This window comes from Bos taurus, chromosome 4 (assembly GCF_002263795.3).
Source record: "Bos taurus isolate L1 Dominette 01449 registration number 42190680 breed Hereford chromosome 4, ARS-UCD2.0, whole genome shotgun sequence".
Classification (NCBI taxonomy): Eukaryota; Metazoa; Chordata; class Mammalia; order Artiodactyla; family Bovidae; genus Bos; species Bos taurus.
The window spans coordinates 65,851,161-65,873,653 of NC_037331.1; the positions used below are offsets into that span (position 1 = coordinate 65,851,161).

At 41.8% G+C, this 22,493-nt stretch overlaps 1 protein-coding gene across 3 annotated transcripts in view; it reads left to right on the forward strand.

The window, feature by feature from the left end:
- The window catches only part of NOD1 (nucleotide binding oligomerization domain containing 1), an 89,416-nt gene that overhangs the window by 28,728 nt on the left and 38,195 nt on the right, over positions 1-22,493 (forward strand). For 2 of the 3 annotated variants that reach the window (XM_005205508.5, XM_010804308.4), the window contains exon 2: positions 21,557-21,654. The exons of the other annotated variant lie outside the window; for it this stretch is intronic. The gene's annotated coding sequence lies outside the window, so the exon portion shown is untranslated. The remainder of the gene's footprint in view (positions 1-21,556; positions 21,655-22,493) is intronic. 3 annotated transcript variants of the gene reach the window in all.

Consider the following 22,493-nt stretch of genomic DNA (forward strand, 5'->3'; position numbering starts at 1 on the left):
TGAAAGAGAGTGAAAAAGTTGGCTTAAAGCTCAACATTCAGAAAACTAAGATCATGGCATCTGGTCTCTTCACTTCATGCCAAATAGATGGGGAAACAGTGGAAACAGGGGGGCTGACTTTGTTTTTCTGGGCTCCAAAATCACTGCAGATGGTGATTGCAGTCATGAAATTAAAAGACGCTTACTCCTTGGAAGGAAAGTTATGACCAACCTAGACAGCATATTCAAAAGCAGAGACATTACTTTGCCAACAAAGGTCTGTCTAGTCAAGGCTATGGTTTTTCCAGTGGTCATGTGTGGATGTGAGAGTTGCACTGTAAAGAAAGCTGAGCACTGAAGAATTGATGCTTTTGAACTGTGGTGTTGGAGAAGACTCTTGAGAGTCCCTTGGACTGCAAGCAGATCCAACCAGTTCATCCTAAGGGAGCTCAGTCCTGGGTGTTCATTGGAAGGACTGATGTTGAAGCTGAAACTACCATACTTTGGCCACCTGATGCGAAGAGCTGATTCATTTGAAAAGACCCTGATGCTGGGAAAGATTGAGGGGAGGAAGAGAAGGGGACAACAGAGGATGAGATGGTTGGATGGCATTACCTACTCAATGGACATGGGTTTGGGTGGACTCCGGGAGTTGGTGATGGACAGGGAGGCCTGATGTGCTGCGGTTCATTGGGTCACAAAGAGTCGGACACGACTGAGTGACTGAACTGAATGTATACATACATATATGTGTGTATAAGAAACTGCCTGAACAAATTGAAATTTCATCATAAGGATGGTATTTCATTTATTTTTTAAAAAATCTTTGCTAAGAATATTTATAAACAAGAGTAAATATGCCTGGTATAATAATAAATTAAAAGCACAGTATAAATAATATGACAGTTTTTTGTTTTCTTTTCTAATATATGCATATAAGGCTATACATTTCTATGACTTTTTAAATCATATCCCACAAATTTTGTTAAGTTGTATTTTCATTATTATGCAATTCAAAGTATTTTCTAATTTCTGCTTTTATTTCCCCCGTGACTTATGATTTTGGAAATTTTCTAAATATTTTTTATTTTGTGGTCAGAGAACGTGTTCTGAATGATTTCAGTTCTTTAAAATTTGTTCAGAACATGCTTTGTGGTCCTGTGTATTGGTCAACTTTGAACACTCAACATGCATTCTAAATGCTGGACATTCTGTTGCTGTTGGCTGTGGTGTTCTGTAGATATCGGTCTAGACAGACTTGTTGATCATTTTGTTCATATTCTCCATATTCTTACTGTTTGATTTTTTTGGTCTATTCTTTCAGTTATTCTGAGAAATGTATTAAAGTCCTTCACTGTTTGAAAGGGCTTCCCTTGTGGCTCAGCTGGTAAAGAATCCGCCTGCAATGCAGGAGACCTGGGTTCAATCCCTGGGTTGGGAAGATCCCTGGAGAAGGGAAAGGCTACCCACGCCAGTATTCTGCCTGGAGAATTCCATGGACTATATAGAGTCAGACAAGACTGAGCGACTTTCACTTTCACTGTTAGAAAATCCTCATTGATTGTGGATTTGTGTGTCCTTCCTTTTTATGTTTGTCAATTTTTGCTTTATATATTTTGAAAATAAGTTATTTGAAAATAAGTTACCATGTGTATACAAAGTTAAGTTTCTGTGACATTTTTAGAATTAATTATTTTACCATTATGAAATGTTCCTTTCCCTCTAGTAACATTTCTTCCCTTAAATTCTACCTTAGTTTTAATATAGCTCTACCAGATCTCTTTTGATTAGTTTGTATCTAGTATATAATTTCTTACTTGAGTGAATTGAATCCTGTCATTTTCTTTAAGGTGTAGCTTGTACAAGGGTTCTCTTCTACCACATCCTTGCCAGCATTTGTTATTTGTGTTCTGTGTGATGATAATAACCATTCTGCCAGGTAGGAGGTGATATCTCTTTGTGGTTTTAATATATATTTCTCTGATTAATGATGTTAAGCATCTTTTCATATGCCTGTGGGCCATCCATGTCTTCTTTGGAAAAAAAAGTCTCTTCAACTCTTCTGCTTATTTTAAATATGGATTGTTTGTGGGGTTTTTGTTTGTTATTTTGGCTATGTCATGCAGCTTTTGGGATCTTAGTTCCCTAACCAGGAGTAGAACCTGTATCCCCTGCAGTGGAAGCACAGGGTCTTAACCACTGGACCGCCAGGGAAGTCTGACTTGTTTGGTTTTTGATGTAGAGTTGCATGAGCTGTTTGTACATTTTGTATATTAACACCTCATGAGTTAGATTGGGTTGGCCAAGAACTCGGTTCAGATTTTTATATAACATCATGTAGAACCCAAATGAACTTTTTGGCCAGCCCATTATTATTTGTAAATATTTTCCCCCAATTCAGTAGACTGTCTTTTTGTTTTGTTGATGGTTTCCTTTGCTGTGCAAAAGCGCTTAAGCTTAAGTGTGTCCCATTTGTTTATTTCTGCTTTTATTTCCTTTGCTTTAGGGGACAGATCGAAAAAAAATTGCTATGATTTACGTCTAAGAGTATTCCATCTATGTTTTCTCCTAGGAGATGTATGGTTCTTGGTCTTACATTTAGGTCTGTACTTCATTTAAAATTTTTATTTCTATATGGTGATTACACATTCAATTGTGTCTGACTCTTTGCAACCCCGTGGACTGTAGCCTGCCAAGCTCCTCTGTCCATGGGATTATCCTGGCAAGAATGCTGGAGTGTCATTGTACAGGAGACAGGGATCAAGACCATCCCCAAGAAAAAGAAATGCAAAAAAGCAAAATGGCTGTCTGAGGAGCCTTACAAATAGCTGTGAAAAGAAGGGAAGCGAAAAGCTAAGGAGAAAAGGAAAGATATATCCATTTGAATGTGGAGTTCCAGAGAATAGTAAGGAGAGATAAAGCCTTCCTCAGTGATCAATGCAAAGAAATAGAGGAAAACAATAGAATGGGAAAGACTAGCGATCTCTTCAAGAAAATTAGAGATACCAAGGGAACATTTCATGCAAAGATGGGCTCAATAAAGGACAGAAATGGTATGGACCTAACAGAAGCAGAAGATATTAAGAAGAGGTGGCAAGAATACACAGAAGAACTGTACAAAAAAGAGCTTCACGACCCAGATAATCATGATGGTGTGATCACTCACCTAGAGCCAGACATCTTGGAATGTGTAGTCAAGTGGGTCTTAGGAAGCATCACTACAAACAAAGCTAGTGGAGGTGATGGAATTCCAGTTGAGCTATTTCAAATCCTAAAAGATGATGCTGTGAAAGTGCTGCACTCAATATGCCAGCAAATTTGGAAAACTCAGCAGTGGCCACAGGACTGGAAAAGGTCAGTTTTCATTCCAATCCCAAAGAAAGGCAATGCCAAAGAATGCTCAAACTACCACACAATTGCACTCATCTCACACGCTAGGAAAGTAGTGCTCAAAATTCTCCAAGCCAGGCTTCAGCAATACCTGAACCGTGAACTTCCTGATGTTCAAACTGGTTTTAGAAAAGGCAGAGGAACCAGAGATCAAATTGCCAACATCTGCTGGATCATGGAAAAAGCAAGAGAGTTCCAGAAAAACATCTACTTCTGCTGTATTGACTATGCCAAAGCCTTTGACTGTGTGGATCACAATAAACTGTGGAAAATTCTGAAAGAGATGGGAATACCAGACCTCCTGACCTGCCTCTTGAGAAACCTATATGTAGGTCAGGAAGCAACAGTTAGAACTGGACATGGAACAACAGACTGGTGCCAAATAGGAAAAGGAGTATGTCAAGGCTGTATATTGTCACCCTGCTTATTTAAGTTATATGCAGAGTACATCATGAGAAACGCTGGGCTGGAAGAAGCACAAGCTGGAATCAAGATTTCCAGGAGAAATATCAATAACCTCAGATATGCAGATGACATCACCCTTATGGCAGAAAGTGAAGAAGAACTAAAGAGGCTCTTGATAAAAGTGAAAGTGGAGAGTGAAAAAGTTGGCTTAAAACTCAACATTCAGAAAACTAAGATCATGGCGTCCGGTCCCATCACTTCATGGGAAATAGATGGGGAAACAGTGGAAACAGTAGCTGACTTTATGTTTTGGGGCTCTAAAATCACTGCAGATGGTGACTGCAGCCATGAAATTAAAAGACACTTACTCCTTGGAAGGAAAGTTATGACCAACCCAGACAGCATATTCAAAAGCAGAGACATTACTTTGCAAACAAAGGTCTGTCTAGTCAAGGCTATGGTTTTTCCAGTGGTCATGTATGGATGTGAGAGTTGGACTGTGAAGAAAGCTGAGCGCTGAAGAATTGATGCTTTTGAACTGTGGTGTTGGAGAAGACTCTTGAGAGCCCCTTGGACTGCAAGGAGGTCCAACCAGTCCATCCTAAGGGTAATCAGTCCTGAATGTCATTGGAAGGACTGATGTTGAAGCTGAAACTCCAATACTTTGGCCACCTGAAGTGAAGAACTGACTCATTTGAAAAGACCCTGATACTGGGAAACGTTTAGGGGAGGAGGAGAAGGGGATGACAGAGGATGAGATGGTTGGATGGCATCACTGACTCAATGGACATGAGTTTCGGTAAACTCCAGGAGTTGGTGTTGGACAGGGAGGCCTGGTGTGCTGGGGTTCATGGGGTCACGAAGAGTTGGACACGACTGAGCAACTGAACTGAACTGTCTTGTTCCAGATTTTAGCAGGAAAGTTTTCAGCTCTTCACCATTGAGTATTATATTGGCTGTGGGTTTGTCATAAATAACTTTTACTAGCTTGAGATCCGTTCTCTCTGTACCCACTTTGGGGATGACAGAGGATGAGATGGTTGGATGGCATCACCAACTCAATTGACATGAGTTTGAGCAAGCTCCGGGAATTGGTGATGGCCAGGGAGGCCTGGCTTGGTGCAGTCCATGGGGTTGCAAAGAGTCGGACACGACTGAGCGACTGAACTGAACTAATACTCACTTTGAGTTTTTATCATGAATGGATAGTGGATTTCACCAAATGCTTTTTCAGCATCTATTGAGATGAGCATATGTTTTTTTGTCTTTTGTTTATGTGGTGTATCATATTGATTTTGCATATATTGAACCATCATTGTGAACCTGGAATGAATCCCACTTGGTCATGGAGTATGATCCTTTTTATATGTTGTTGGATTTTGTTTCCCAATATTTTATTGAAAATGTTTGCATCTGTATTCTTCAAAGATATTGGCCTGTAATTTTCTGTTTTTCTGGGTTCTTTGTCTGGTTTTGGTATCAGAGTGATAGTGGCTTCACTGAGTGTCCTTAGGAGTGTCCCTCCTCTTCAGTTTTTTGGAAGAGTTTGAGAAAGATTGGTACAAGTTCTTCTTATATTTGGTAGAATTCATCTGTGAAGCCATCTGGTCCTGGACTTCATAGGGAATTTTTAAATTACAGATTCTATTTCACTTCTGGTAATTGGTTTCTTCAAATTATCTATTTCTTCTGGATTCAGTTTTGGTGGGCTGCATGTTTCTAGAAACTTGTCCATTTCTTCTAAGTTGTCAGATTTGTTAGCATATAATTGCTCATAGTATTCCTTTATGGCTTTTTGTATTTCTGTATATCAGTTATTATGTCTTTTTTATTTCTTAATTTGTTTATTTCAGTTCTTTCTCTTTTCTTTTTGGTAAGCTTTGCCAGATGGCTCAGACGGTAAAGCGTCTGTTTACAATGTGGGAGACCCGGGTTCGAGCCCTGGGTTGGGAAGATCCCATGGAGAAGGAAATGGAAATCCACTCCAGTACTATTGCCTGGAAAATCCCATGGACAGAGGAGCCTGGTAGGCCCCAGTCTATGGGGTCGCAAAGAGTCGGACACGACTGAGCGACTTCACTTTCACTTTTCAAAGAAACAGCTCTTGGTTTTTTTAATCTCTATTTTATTTCCTCTCTGTTCTTATTATTTCCTTCTTTCTGCTGACTTTAGAATTTGTTCTTCTTTTCCTAAATCTTTTATGTGGTAGCTTCAATTCAGTTCAGTCGCTCAGTCATGTTTGACTCTTTGCGACCCCATGAATCGCAGCACGCCAGGCCTCCCTGTCCATCACCAACTCCCAGAGTTCACTCAGATTCACATCCATCAAGTCAGTGATGCCATCCAGCCATCTCATCCTCTGTCGTCCCCTTCTCCTCCTGCCCCCAATCCCTCCCAGCATCAGAGTCTTTTCCAATGAGTCAACTCTTCGCATGAGGTGGCCAAAGTACTGGAGTTTCAGCTTTAGCATCATTCCTTCCAAAGAAATCCCAGGGCTGATCTCCTTCAGAATGGACTGGTTGGATCTCCTTGCAGTCCAAGGGACTCTCAAGAGTCTTCTCCAACATCACAGTTCAAAAGCATCAATTCTTCGGCACTCAGTTTTCTTCACAGTCCAACTCTCACATCCATACGTGACCACTGGAAAAACCATAGCCTTGACTAGATGGACCTTTGTTGGCAAAGTAATGTCTCTGCTTTTGAATATGCTATCTAGGTTGGTCATAACTTTCCTTCCAAGGAGTAAGCGTCTTTTAATTTCATGGCTGCAATCACCATCTGCAGTGATTTTGGAGCCCCAAAAAATAAAGTCTGACACTGTTTCCACTGTTTCCCCATCTATTTCCCATGAAGTGATGGGACCGGATGCCATGATCTTCATTTTCTGAATGTTGAGCTTTAAGCCAACTTTTTCACTCTCCACTTTCACTTTCATCAAGAAGCTTTTGAGTTCCTCTTCACTTTCTGCCATAAGGGTGGTGTCATCTGCATATCTGAGGTTATTGATATTTCTCCCAGCAATCTTGATTCCAGCTTGTGCTTCCCAGTCCAGTGTTTCTCATGATGTACTCTGCATAGAAGTTAAATAAGCAGGGTGACAATATATAGCCTTGACGGACTCCTTTTCCTATTTGGAACCAGTCTGTTGTTCCATTACCAGTTCTAACTGTTGCTTCCTGACCTACATATAGGTTTCTCAAGAGGCAGGTCAGGAGGTCTGGTATTCCCATCTCTTTCAGAATTTTCCACAGTTTATTGTGGTCCACACAGTCAAAGGCTTTGGCATAGTCAATACAGCAGAAGTAGATGTTTTTCTGGAACTCTCTTGCTTTTTCCATGATCCAGCAGATGTTGGCAATTTGATCTCTGGTTCCTCTGCCTTTTCTAAAACCAGTTTGAACATCAGGAAGTTCACGGTTCAGGTATTGCTGAAGCCTGGCTTGGAGAATTTTGAGCACTACTTTCCTAGCGTGTGAGATGAGTGCAATTGTGTGGTAGTTTGAGCATTCTTTGGCATTGCCTTTCTTTGGGATTGGAATGAAAACTGACCTTTTCCAGTCCTGTGGCCACTGCTGAGTTTTCCAAATTTGCTGGCATATTGAGGTGGTTTATTTGAGATTTTTCTTGTTTTTTGAGAAAGGCCTGTATCACTATGAACTTCCCTCTAAGAACTACGTATGCTGCATCCCATAGATTTTGTATGGTTGTGTTTTCATTGTCATTTGTCTCAAGGTGTATTTTAGTTACCACTTAAATTTCATGTTGACTCATTGATTTTTTTTTTTAAGTACCATGTTGTTTAGTCTCCATGTAATTTTTTCTCTTTCTGCAGTTAATTTTTAGTTTCATTGTGGTTAGAAAAGGTGTTTGGAATAATTTCTGTACTCTTAAAACTTTTGAGGCTTGTTTCAGGCCCTTGTATGTGGTCAGTCCTAGAGATGTTCTGTGTGCACTTGAAAAGAACGTGTATTCTATTTTTTGAATGTAATGTCCTGAAAACATCAATTAGGTCTAATTGTTCTATTGTATCATTTAGGATCTCTGTTGCCTTATCGATTATCTGGCTGGAAGATCTGTCCATGGACGTAAGCCTCTTGTTACTACTGTATTCCTATCAATTTCTCACTCTATGTTTTAGCATGGTTTTATGTATTTGGCTGCTCCTATATTAGGTGTGTATATGTTGATGAGTACAAAATTCTCTTCTTGTATTTATCTTTTATTACTTTATAATGTCCTTTATCTTTCTTTATAGTCTTTGTTTTAAGGTCTATTTTGTCTCACGAATATTGCAATCCCTACTTTGTTGTCATTTTCTTTTTTTTTTTTAATTTTATTTTATTTTTAAACTTTACATAATTGTATTAGTTTTGCCAAATATCAAAATGAAGCCACCACAGGTATACATGTGTTCCCTATCCTGAACCCTCCTCCCTCCTCCCTCTCCATACCATCCCTCTGGGTCGTCCCAGTGCTCTAGCCCCAAGCATCCAGTATCGTGCATCGAACCTGGACTGGCATCTCGTTTCATACATGATATTTTACATGTTTCAATGCCATTCTCCCAAATCTTCCCACCCTCTCCCTCTCCCACAGAGTCCATAAGACTGTTCTATACATCAGTGTCTCTTTTGCTGTCTCGTACACAGGGTTATTGTTACCATCTTTCTAAATTCCATATATATGCGTTAGTATACTGTATTGGTGTTTTTCCTTCTGGCTTACTTCACTCTGTATAATAGGCTCCAGTTTCATCCACCTCATTAGAACTGATTCAAATGTATTCTTTTTAACAAACTATCTTTTTCCACCTCTTCAGTTTCAGTCTATATGTATCCTTTGCCCTAAAATGGATCTCTTGTAGGCAGCATACTGTAGACTCTTGTTTTTCTTTTATTTCCAGTCTACCACTCTAAATGTCTTTTGATTAGAACATTTAGTCCACTGACATTTAAGGTAATTATTGATAGATATGTATGTATTTGCATCTTAAACCTTATTTTCCCATTGATTTTATATTTCTTCTTTGTCCCTTTCTGTTTTTGTTTATCCTTTTGTAGTTTGATTTTCTCTTGTATTATACTTATGTTCTCTTCTTTTTAGTTTTTGTGGATCTATTATGTGTTTTTGATATGTGATTAACCTGTTTGTTAAATGTGTTAACCACTTCCTATATCTACTTGCCTTAGATTTGTAGTCATATAGGCTCAGACACATTCTTGGTGGGGGGGGATCTACATTTTCTGACTTTCTGCCCCCACATTTTATGATTTTGAGGTCCTCTTTTACATCTTCATGTTCATCCTTTTGCTGTTCATTGTGGTTGTCATCACTTTCACAGAAAATGTATTAATCTGGTTTAAGTGATTTATTTTCCATTTGTGATTTTTTCTTTTCTATTATAGATTCTTTTCTATTTAGAGAATATCTTTCAATATTTCCTTTAGGATAGGTTTAGTATTGCTGTACTTTTTTAGTTTTTGCTTATTCGAGAAACTCTTTATCTTTTCTTATATTCTAAATTATAATCTTGCTGGGTAGAGTATCCTAGGTTGCAGATTTTTCCCCTTTGGAACTTTGAATGTATTTTGCCACTCCTTTCTGGCCTGCAATTGCTTCTGTAGAAAAATCATCCGTTAGCCTTATTGGGGGTTCTCTTGTAATTAACTTTGTTTTTCTTTTGCTGCCTTTAGAATCCTCTCTTTAATTTTGTCCCTTTTTATTATGTCTTGGTGTAAGCCTGTTTATCTTGTTGGGGACCCTTTGTGCTTCCTGTACCTGGATATCTGTTTCCTTCTTTAGGACTGGGAAGTTTTCAGCCATAATTTTTCAAATACATTTTTGACCCCCTTTTCTCTTTCTTTCCCTTCTGGAATCCCTATCATGCATAGATTGGCATGCTTTACATTATCCCATAGTCTCTTATATAGATTTTTTTTTCTTTCATTTGGCTTTCTGTCTGCTGTCCTGATAGAGTGATTTCCATTATTCTATCTTCCAGGTCACTTACTTATCTTTCTGCATTATTCAATGTGCTATTCATTGTCCCTATGCAGCTTTCATCTCTGCAAATGAGTTTTCCTTATTCTTTTTTGATCACACTCTGTGGCTTGTGGGATCTCAGTTCCCCAACCAGGAACTGAACTAGGCCAAACCCTAACCACTGGACCACCAGGGGAATTCCCTGCAGTTGATTTATGTAATTTTTCTTGGTTCCTCTTCATGGTTACTAGTCCCTTGTTACAGTACTCTGCATTGTTGTTGATAGCCTTTCTTAATTCCTTCATATTTTCATTGTCTCCTTTTTGAAATCAGTGTCTGTTAGACTGAAGAGGCCTGCTTTATTGTTTGTCCTTTCAGGGGAATGCTCTTGGTTTTCTACCTGGATTCCTTTGCTTCTTCATTTTGCTTTTATTTCTCTTACTCTGTGAGTTTAGGAGAAACAATTATCTACTGCGATCTGGGAGGACTGTTTCTATGTGGAGACATCCCTGTGTAACTTGTGTGGGTTTAATATATTTGGTGCGAGGGTTGTGTTTTAGTATGGGTGCCTGTCATCTATTTTCTTAGTGTGTGTGTATTATCCCCTTGGTAGAGGGTGTGCAGATGTGGTGTCTAGTGCTTTGTTTGGGGGTTCTTGGCAGCAGTGGTGGCTCAGGTGTGCCCCCAGAGAATGTGATGGGAGCAGCAGCTATTCTTGCTAAGTTGCTAAGTCACTTCAGTCGTGTCTGACTCTGTGCGACCCCATAGACGGCAGCCCACCAGGCTCCCCCGTCCCTGGGATTCTCCACTCCTGGAATCTGTGAAGGTGGATGGTAGCAGCTTGCAACCATGCCTGGTGTCCAGTGGTGGTTCTGACCACTCCTGGAGTGGTGATAGCTCATGACTGCTCCTAGAGCCTGGGAAGTCACCGTCCTGTCACCTGTGAGCTCATGCACAGGAAAAAAGGCTACAATTCAGCTCCCTCCCCTCCCACTGCACACTTTCCAGACAGTGGCAACTAGCTTTTAGGATGGCCCAGGCTTCCTCTGTGTACACCCCCAGCCATAGGTTTTGGGGGCCAGAGTGAGGCACTCCGCCCATGGCAAAGGTCATGAGGAAGGAGGCTCGACTTACGCAAAGGCGGGATCGAGCCTCAGGAGTCCCCCTGGAAATCCTCGAGCATCTACCCCCATAACCAGAGCCTGCCTACTTTACTACTTTGTGCTCCCACCTACACCTCTGATTTTACGGGGGGCTCTCCCCCACCACCTCTTTCGGAGAAGGAGTTAACTTAGAGCTCCAGTTAATAAAAACTCCTGGGCGTGACAAGAGTGTTTTAACCTACAAACTCCTCTGAAGGTTCTCTAGCCTGCCTGACAGGCTTGTCTGGCCACATGTGATTGCTCACAGCCTCCCAACCGTGAGAGGCATGAGATGCTTAAACCTTCTTAAAACAGGTTCTTTAGAGAAGTTAGAAAATTATTAGTGTAAGTATAGTGGGCTGATTAGAAATTGTATTGGTGAAGGGTTTTTCATTTGTTGAGCCAATGTTTGTTGCTAAGTCTCCATATCCCCTGCCCTTACACACATTAATGAATATATAGAAGAAATAAGTATTAACCTTTGATATTAATCACGTTAGACCTTAGGCTAAGTAAATTCTTTCCTTAACTAAAACCCACTACACCCTCACCCTATAGGAATGTAACTTTATTTGGGTGGCGTCTGTTTTAAGAATAATCACCCCTGGAGAAATAAGTGTCCTGGTTGACTGACCGCTGTCACAAGGAGAGGGTCATAAATTGTCAGCAGGCCCCCTGGCCAGAAGATGATGTAACACCCCTAAGACCTCTGTATACATTTGTATGAAGCACCTGACTTTGATAAAAGTCAGGACTGCTGACCCCGTGTGACTTTTGCATAACATCTCAGTGTATAAAAGTAGACCATGGAAAATAAAGAATTGGGATCAGTTTCTCGAAATACTGGTCTCCCCATGTTGCTCTCTCTCTCACTCTGGCTGAGTCTCCATCTGGAGCGCAGAACCCGCCATGCTTACTAATTATGCCTGGGCTTCTAAGATCCCACCAGGGAGGCCTCAGTGTCTCCTCTCCTTCAGGAGAACGGAAGGACGCCTGCGGCCTACGTAAGTGGTGCAGGCTTCTTGTCTTGAAGTTTTATTGGTCTCCCACGTAAACCAAGCTACTCAGCCTCTTTTCTCCACTGAATTTTCCTACTGAGCTATCCTCATTCTATTACTCTTTACATCTTTAATTAATATCTAATTGAAGCTATTGTATCCTGATCCTCACCGACGCCGTCCCTGCTTCGAATACCCTGGATCAGCCGGGGCTGGACCCCGGCACATAGGCTCAGTAGATCCAGCCCCAGCCCAGGCTGTTTACACACAGCCTACCCCAATCCTCTTCCTGGTTCTGATCTCTGAAGCCCAAGTTCCAGCACCCAGCTCCCTCCCACCCCGAAAGACACATGTCTCAGCCTGAGGAACGCACCCAGCTCCCACCCACCCCAGTAGATGCATGTCTCAAACTGAGGAACTCACGGCAGAGGCCCTGATCATCCGTACAGTTCTCCCTCTGCTCCAGCTGCTGCCCGCTGGCTGCTGCACTCTCCTTCAAGGCTCTGAGGCTCCCTTTCTGTCCCTGTAGAGCTCCCCACCAGCGAAGGGTCTTCCTATGGTGCAGGAAACTTTCCTCTTTCAAAGCTTCCTTCCAGCAGCACAGGGCTTGTCCTGATTACTTTCTGGGTAGAGTATTCTTGGTTGCAAGTTTTTCCCCCTCATTTTAAATGTGTTGTGCCATTCCCTTCTGACCTGCAGCTGATAGCCTTATGGGAGTTCCCATATACATGTGTTGCTTTTTCCATTGCTGCTCTTAATATTCTCTCTTTATCATCAACGTTTTGCCATTTTAATTATAAGGTATGTTGGTGTTTTTCCTTTGGGTTGATTCTGTTTGGGATTCTTTGCACTTCCTGGACCTGGATGTCTGTTTCCTTTCCCAAGTTAGGGAAGTTTTCAGTCAGTATGCCTTCAATTCTGTTTTCAGCCTTATTTTCTCTTTCTTCTCCTTCTGGGACCCCTACAGTGCAAATATTAGTGTGTTTGATGTTTTCCCAGAGGTCTTCATTCTTTTCATACTTTTTTCTTCTTTATGTTAAGCATCAGTGATTTCTGCTACTATCTTCTGGCTCATTGATCCAGTCCTCTGTATCCTTTAGTCTATTGTTGGTTCTTCTAGTGTATATTTCATTTTAGTTATTGCGTTTTTCATGCCATTTTGATTATTTTTTATATTTTCTGTTTGTTAAAAACTCCTAAATTCTTGTTCTGTGCATTGATTCTTCCAAGTTCTTTGATCATCTTATGATCACTACGTTGAACTCTCAGGTAGATTGTCTACTTAGTTCTTTTTCTGGGGTTTTATCTTGTTTCTTAATTTGGAACATGTTCTTCTGTTGCCTCATTTTGTCTAAGTTGCTTTTTTAATTTTTATGTGTCTGATGGGTTGTTTACATTTCCCAACCTTGAAGAAGATGCTTTTCATAGGCATCCTTTGTGTCCCAGGATACTTCCCTTTCACCACCAGGGTTATATGCTCTAGGGGTTCCCCCATGAGGGATGTATGGGTCTTTCTGTTGTGGTGCGCTATGTGGGTAGTCTAGTGAGCTTGGTTGACCCCTGGTTTCTTTGGTTGCCAGTTCGTGCCTTGTGCAGAGGCTGCTAGCGACTCATTGGCGGGACTGGTTCATGAGGCAGCTGGCTGCAGAACCCCCAGGGGTCTATACTTGTGCTGGGGTCCTGATGGGTGGAGTTAGGATCCAGGAGACCTCAGGGGCCATTGCTCATCCACTAGTGAGCAGAGCTGTGCCCTGGAGTCTGGTTTCAAGGTTGAAGAGTCCCAGAGCAGGTATCGGATCACTGGTGGGTGGGGCCAGTTCCTGACACAGTTGACTGCAAGGTCTGGGATGTCTTGAATCTTGTATTGGCCTGCTAGTGGGCAGGTCCTGGGCCCAACTGGCCCAGGGCAGGATCTGGACAGCTAGTGAGTGGACCAGGACTGGAGATGGCAGGACTGTAGTTTTCTTGTGACTCATGTCTGCCTACTGGTGGGTGGAGCTGGATGAAAGGCTAGAGCAGGCTTACTGGTGGGTGGGGCTGGTGCCTTGGGGATTCTGGGGCTGGTTCCAGACCACTCTGAGTAGAGCTGGGTCCCAGGGTCTCTGGCTGGACGCCCCTGATGGTCTTGGTTCTACTGCCTGTGTACTGGTGCATGAAGCTGGATTCTGGGCCCTCTGCTGGGCAGGGCTGTGTCCAGAGACAGTTGTGGATCTAAGGGTGTTAGAGCAGCCTCTCTGCTGGTAGGTGGGGCTGTGTCCATACCTAGTTAGTTGCTTGGCCTGAGCTGTCATGGCACTGGTCCCTGCAAACCACTCAGTGCCTATAGCCCCATGTGGGGCTGGGGCCTGGTGCTGATAAGCTAAAGGGAGGATTCCAGAATGACGCTTGCCAGCATCCATGTCCATGGGGTAAAAGAGCCCCCCAGAATGGCTGTTACCAGTGTCTGTGTTCCCAGTACGAGCTATAATTGCCTTCTGCCACTCCGGGAGACTCTCCAGGAATAGCAGGTAGGTTTGACCAAGGCGCCATTCAGGTCACTGCTTCTGCCCTGGGTTCTAGAGCATGTGAGATTTTGTATGTGCCCTTTAAAAGTGAGGTCTCTCTTTCTTGCAGCCCTATTTGACTCTCAAAAATAAGCCCCACTGGCCTTCAAAGCTAGATGTTCCCGGGGGCTCATCTTCCTGTGTAGGACTCCCAGGTTGGGGACCCTGACATGGGGCTCGGATCTCTCACCCCTTTGGGAAAACCATGCAGTCCTAATTATTCTCTGTTTGTGGATCGCCCACTGGGGATGTGAGACTTGACTATACGGCAACTCTGCCCCTCCTGCCTACCTCTCTGTGCTTCCATCTTTATATCTCTAGTTGTAGAAGAAATTTTCTGGTAGCTTCTAGTCATTTTCAACAATGGTTGTTCGGCACATGGTTGTGATTTTGTGTGCCTGTAAGAGGAGGCAAGTTCAGGGTCTTTCCCACTCAGCCATCTTACAGCGTTTCCCTTGTTTAAATGTTAATTCTACATATATTTTAAACCCCAGAAGATAGGATTGTTTTGTTCAGTCAATACACATTTATATTTAACCACGTATTAAAATTTTCTGTTACTCTCATTTTGTTTGAGTTTAAAATCATTTTTCTTTTACCTAAAAAGCTATTCAGTACTGGCTACTGAGCTACACTGGCCACAAGCTCTTTCAGTTTTTATTTATCTGGAAATATATTTTGACTTTAAAGAAAATAAACTTCAGTGAAGTATTATTTCATACGGTAACATTCACAGATTTTAAGTGTACAGGTAGACTTTTGACAAATCATATGTGCATATATAATCCCTGGGTATCCCCTGGAGAAGGGAATGGCAATCCACTCCAGTACTCTTGCCTGGAGAAATCCATGGACACAGGGGCCTGACGGGCTACAGCCCATGGGGTCACAAAGAGTTGGACATAACTGAGTGACTAATACTAATGATATTAATGGTATATATGTATATATGTGTGCATGCATAATATAATACACACATGTTGCATATGCATACACATGTGATGTGTGTGCATGCTTAGTCATGTCTGACTCTTTGCAATCCCATGGACTGTAGCCTGCCAGGCTCTTCTGTCCATGAAATTTTCCAACCTACCCACTGGAGTGGGTTGCCATTTTCTACTCCAACACATATGTGAAATATGCATATAAATACACATCTATGCATAGTGATACATACATTCATATATATGTGCTGTTGTTCAGTTGCTAAGTCATGTCTGATTTTTTGCAACCCCATGGACTGCAGCACCACAGGCTCCCTTGTCCTTCACTATCACCCAGAGTTACTCAAACTCAAGACCATCGAGTCGGTGTTGCCATCCAACCATCTCATCCTCTGTCCTCCCCTTTTCCTCCTGCCTTCAGTCTTTTCCATTATCAGGGTCTTCTCCAATGAGTCATTTCTTCCCATCAGGTGGTCAAAGTATTGAAGTTTCAGCTTCAGCATCAGTCCTTCCAATGAACATTCAGGACTGATTGCCTTTAGGATTGATTGGTTTGATCTTGCAGTCTAAGGGACTCTCAAGAGTCTTATCTTACACCGAAGTTCAAAAGCATCAATTCTTTGGTGCTCAGCCTTATTTATGGTCCAACTCTCACATCCATACATGACTACTGGAAACACCATAGCTTTGACTATATGAACCTTTGTTGGCAAAGTAATGTCTTGGCTTTTTAATACTCTGTCTAGGTTTGTCATAGCTTTTCTTCCAAGAAGCAAGTGTCTTTTAATTTCGTGGCTGCAGTGACTGTCCACAGTGATTTTGGATCCCAAGAAAATGAAATCTTTCACTGTTTCCATATTTTTCCCCAATCTATTTGCCATGAAGTGATGGGACGAGATGCCATGATCTTAGTTTTTTGAATGTTGAGTTTTAAGGCAGCTTTTTCACTCTCCTCTTTCACCTTCATCAAGAGGCTCTTGAGTTCCTCTTCACTTTCTGCTATTAGGGTGGTGTCATCTTTATATCTGAGGTTATTGATATTTCTCCTGGCAATCTTGAGCCTCATCCAGCCCAGCATTTTGCATGGTGTACTCTACATATGCATTAAATAAGCAGGGTGACAATATACACCCTTGACGTACACCTTTCCCAATTTTGAACCAATCCATTGTTTCATGTCCAATTCTAACTTGCTTCTTGACCTGCATACAGATTTCTCAGGAGGCAGATAAGGTGATCTGGTATTCCTATCTATCGAAGAATTTTCCACAGTTTGTTGTGACCCACACAGTCAAAGGCTTTAATATAGTCAATGAAGCAGAAGTAGATGGGGTTTTTTTTGGCGGGGGGGGGGGGGGCGGTGGGATTCCTTTGCTTTTTCTTTGATCCAGTGGATGTTGGCAATTTGATCTCTAGTTCCCCTGCCTGTATAAATCCAGCTTGTACATCTGGAAGTTCTAAGTTCATGTACTGCAGAAGCCTAGCTTGAAGGATTTTGAGTCTAATCTTACTAGCATGTGAAATGAATGCAACTGTGCTGTAGTTTCTTGCACAATTCTTTGGCATTGCCTTTCTTTGGGATTGGAATGAAAACTGACCTTTTCCAATCCTGTGGCCACTGCTGAGTTTTCCAAATTTGCTGACATATTGAGTGTAGCACTTTCACAGCATCATCTTTTAGGATTTTAAATAGCTCAGCTGGAATTTCATCACCTCCACTAGTTTTGTTCATAGTAATGCTTCCTAAGGTCCACTTAACTTCACATTCCAGGATGTCTGGCTGTAGATGACTGACCACACACCATCATGGTTATCTGGGTCATTAAGACTCTTTTTTTCAGTTCTTCTGTGTATTCTGGCAAATAGAATGTATTCACTTCATGGCAAATAGATGGGGAAACAGTGGTTGACTTTATTTTTGGGGGCTCCAAAATCACTGCAGATTGTGATTGCAGCCATGAAATTAAAAGATGCTTACTCCTTGGAAGGAAAGTTAGGAACAACTTGCTGCTGCTGCTGCTGCTAAGTCACTTCAGTCATGTCTGACTCTGTGCGACCCCATAGACAGCAGCCCACCAGGCTCCCCCGTCCCTGGGATTCTCCAGGGAAGAACACTGGAGTGGGTTGCCATTTCCTTCTCCAATGCATGAAAGTGAAGTCGCTCAATCATGTCCAACTCTTAGCGACCCCGTGGACTGCAGCCTACCAGACTCCTCCATCCATGGGATTTTCCAGGCAAGAGTACTGGAGTAGGGTGCCATTGCCTTCTCCGAGGACCAACCTAGACAGCATATTAAAAAGCAGAGACATTACTTTGTTAACAAAGGTCTGTCTAGTCAAGGCTATGGTTTTTCCAGTGGTCATTTATGGATGTGAGAGTTGGACTATAAAGAAAGCTGAGCACCAAAGAATTGATGCTTTTGAACTGCGGTATTGGAGAAGACTTTTGAGAGTCCCTTGGACTGCAAGGAGATCCAACCAGTCCATCCTAAAGGAGATCAGTCCTGAATGTTCATTGGAAGGACTGATGTTGAAGCTGAAACTCCAATACTTTGGCCACTTGATGTGAAGAACCGCTCATTTGAAAAGACCCTGATCCTGGGAAAGATTGAGGGCAGGAGGAGAAGGGGACGACAGAGGATGAGATGGTTGGATGGTATCACCAACTCAATGGACATGAGTTTGGGTGGACTCTGGGAGTTGGTGATGGACAGGGAGGCCTGGCGTGCTGTGGTCCTTGGGGTCGCAGAGTCAGACACAACTGAGCGACTGAACTGAACTGTGTATTCTTGCCGCTTCTTCTTAATATCTTCTGCTTCTGTTATGTCATTGCCGTTTCTGTCCTTTATTGAGCCCATCTTTGCATGAAATGTTCCCTTGGTATCTCCGATTCTCTTGAAGAGAGTTCTAGTCTTTCCCATTCTATTGTTTTTGTCTATTTCTTTGCATTTTTCACTGAAGAAGGCTTTCCTGTCTCTCCTTGCTCTTTTCTGGGACTCTGCATTCATTTGGGTATATCTTTCCTTTTCTCCTTTGCCTTTTGCTTCTCTTCTTTTCTCAGCTATTTGTATGGGATCCTCAAACAGCCACTTTTGCCTTCTTGCATTTCTTTTCCTTTGGGATGGTTTTGGTCACCACCTCCTGTACAGTGTTACAAACCTCCATCCATAGTTTTTCAGGCACTCTGTCTACCAGATCTAGTCCCTTGAATCTGTTCATCACCTCCACTTTATAATCATGAGGGATTTGATTTAGGTCATACCTGAATGGTCCGGTGGTTTGCCCAACTTTCTTCAATTTGAGCCTGAATTTTGCAATAAGAAGCTGATGATCTGAGCCACAGTCAGCTCCTGGACTTGTTTTTGCTGACTGTATAGAGTTTCTCCATCTTCAGCTACAAAGGATGTAATCAATCTGATTTCCGTATTGACCATCTGGTGTTGTCCATGTGTAGAGTCATCTCTTGTGTTGTCAGAAGAGAGTGTTTTCTATGACCAGTGTGTTCTCTTGGCACAACTTTCTTAGCCTTTGCCTTGTTCATTTTGTACTCCAAGGCCAAACTTGGCTGTTACTCCAGGTATCTCTTGACTTCCTACTTTTGCATTCCAGTCTCCTATGATGAAAGGACATATTCTTTTGGTGTTAATTCTGAAAGGTCTTGTAGGTCTTCATAGAACCGTTCAACTTTAGCTTCTTGGCATCAGTGGTTGGGGCATAGATTATATTACTGTGATACCAAATGGTTTGCCTTGGAAATGAACTGAGATCATTCTGGCATTTTTGAGATTGCATCCAAGTACTGTATTTAAGACTCTTCTGTTGACTGTGAGGGCTACTCCATTCCAAGGGATTCTTGCCCACAGTAGCAGATATAATGGTCATTTGAATTAAATTTGCCCATTCTCATCCATTTTACTTCTCTAGCCCCCAGCTGGCACATTGACTGCCACCCAATGGCCAATGATGGTTTTTCACCCTCAACAAAGACCATCAATGGGACAACCAGAGCACCAGGCATGTCCTCCAGCTACGTGGAGCAGCTGAAGGGCATGTCCCTCCTAGTCAGGGCCGGACAAAACATGGTCTGCTGGAGAAGGGAATAGCAAACCACTTCAGTATTCTTGCCCCCCCATGAACAGTATGAAAAGGCAAAAAGATTGACACCTGTCAGTCAGATATACATGAATTTGTGGCACTGCAAGATAAAGAACACTTCTATCACCCCAGGAATTTCTCTTATTCCTCTTTGCATTCAATTTCTCACTTCTATTTCCCCTACCCAGGAAACCACTGCTCTGATTTCTAGTTCAGATTTCTAGAATCATATGAATGAAATCATACACTCCGTACTCTTTTGAGTCTTGTTTCTCTCAGCATAACATCTCTGATACTCATTCATGTCATATCAATATTTCATTCATATTTATTTTTCAATAATACACTACTGTATGTAGCACCCCAATCTGCTCATCCATTCACCTGTAGCTGGCCTCTGTGGGAACAGCAAGCTACGCTATCAGAACTGGCAGTGGAAGCCCCCTGTTTTAAAAAAACACCCACAAAACTGTCAGAACCTCTGAACCTTTTTAGAAGGCTGAGAGCTAGAATAAGAAGTTTCTAAACTGAAACATATCACAGGCTCTTGATATGTATTTCAAATGTGTTTCCAGAAGGTTTACATCAATTTACATTCCTGGTATGAGAGTTCTTGCCTCACCATACTATTAAAACCATTTTTGTGTCTTACTTTCTGATCTTTTCAAGCATGAAAATTGAATCTAATTGTTGAAAGGAATTCAGGCTAAACCACTAGGTCCTGTAGTTACTTTGTTTCTGAGTTTATAGGATTATAGTGACCTTACTTCTTTAACCCCCACCTCACTGACTTTCTGAGAAAACTCTAATCTGAAAAGCCGGTTCACAATCTTCTGGCATCAGAATTTCTCGTAACCAAATGTCCATGAACTGCATTTCTCTGGAGTGTTCCATGATTTAGATTTGGTCTACCCTTGGATTCTAATAGGGCAGGATCAGATTTCTTTGTTTCCTCTTTCACCATCCACACCTTGTTAAATTCCTGCTGAGTTGAGAGATCTTTGCAAATCTGGTTAAATTTCAAGCTAGTCTCCTTGCCAGCTGGCTGACGTGTAACTTGTTGCTTTGCTTAGGTGGCCATAAATCAGGTTTTCCTTAAGTTTCCGCCTTAGGCAGTAAGAGGTAGTGATGGCTATGGGTGATACTCTGGGGAAGGGCTGGGAAGGCACGTCAGTGGTTTTGTGGGAATCACAGGCTTGGAAGAGTTAGAAGCCAGGAGTGAAATGAGACCCACAGTGAAGATGTATGAGGACTGGGAGCGAAGGAATGAAGGCCCTTGTGTAACACCCATTCCAAGCCTTGAGAAGAATGGAGCTCAGTTCAGTTGCTCAGTCATGTCCAGCTCTTTGCAACCCCATGGACTGCAGCACGCTAGGCCTCCCTGTCCATCGCCAGCTCCTGGAGTTTACTCAAACTCATGTCCATTGAGTCAGTTGATGCCATCCAGCTATCTCATCCTCTGTCGTCCCCTTCTCCTCCTACCTTCAATCTTTCAATGGTGTGAAAAGACCCTGATTCACCAAGTGACAAGGCAGCTCTCTTTCCAGCTCTCTGATTTACCATGATCTCAAGGAGAAAGTATCATTCTTGTGCGACTGTGTCTTTAACACCTCTCAAATGCTTCTAAGAGAAAACAAGCCTCAGACCAAGAGCCTTTCTGGGCAACATTGTTAAGCTGGAATTCAATAGCACGGTTTTATTCTTTAGTGAATTTATTTTTGTGTTGCTTTTTTATTTATTGTAAGTGAGTGTTTTGGTTATAATGGTAATATAAAGTTTCCTTTAAAATTAGTCCGCTAGAGTTGTAAAATAAAGTCAATTTAAAGGAAAAAGTTAAGTACATACTTTGCTTTTGAGACTCAATTATGGCCAAAAAATGTGACTGTCGTGCCTGAATGTCTAAGATTTGGAAAATAGTATCCCAAAGGAAGAAGGTAATGAAGAGTACTCTGAGATCCTAGAGTCCTGTATTAAAAATTACTTTCTCCAATTTTATTCATTTATTTGTGCACCATGCAGCACAAGAGGGTTTTCAAAGAAACCTTTCTTTCTCTCTCTTTTTTTTTTTGACTTTGCAGATTCCAGAAAGAAATTGGAAATTGAAGATTTAAGGATAGAATGTTGTTTTACAGTATTCTCACTTACTTCAAAGAACACATGCCAGAAACTTAAAAAGGTATTACTAACCACTAGTTTGGGCTTCCCTGGTGGCTCAGACAATAAAGCATCTGCCTGCAATGTGGGAGACCGGGGTTCGATTCCTGGGTCGGGAAGATCCCCTGGCGAAGGAAATGGCAATCCACTCCAGCACTCTTGCCTGGAAAAATCCCATGGACGGAGGAGCCTGATAGGCTACATTCCATGGGGTCTCAAAGAGTCAGACCCTGAGCTACTACACTTTCACTTTCAACCACTAGTTTAAATATACATTTAACATCATCAACTGGTATCCTTAAGGGAACTAATTTTCTAAAACTTTGGATCCTTAAGTGAGTCATAGAATTGATAACAATAGAAAAAGCTGAATTAGAGTCTAATCAGTCAGCATACTTTTAGTGGAATAGTAACTAATCACTCATTTTTGTTCCTTCAAATTCCTTTTGATAAGAATCTCTTGCTTTTCTTGTTTAGAAAGTTAGAATGTACTGTGTTTTGCTCAGTCAGGTTAAAAAAGGGAAGGGTATTGTGTGGAGTCCCGTTGAGAATCTCTGGAAGGCTTGCATTTCACAACTTGAAGGTAAAGGACAATAAAATGCAAAAATGCAAGGAAAAAAATGTGTCAAAGAGCAGGAGACTAGTTGTGGGGGGAAAATGTGTGAACCATGAGACCTGAATGTTAACAGAGGTGGGCTTGTGAAACATACATGTTTGGAACTCTTATGAGTTTTTTTCTTTAAGGTCAACAAAAAAATATTTAAATTTATCTCTCTGGGATATGTGGGGTTTAGAGGAAAGACTAGTTCAAGGTCTTTCTGCTTTCAAGAGTGTGATCCATTTTATATCCACAGGATGATT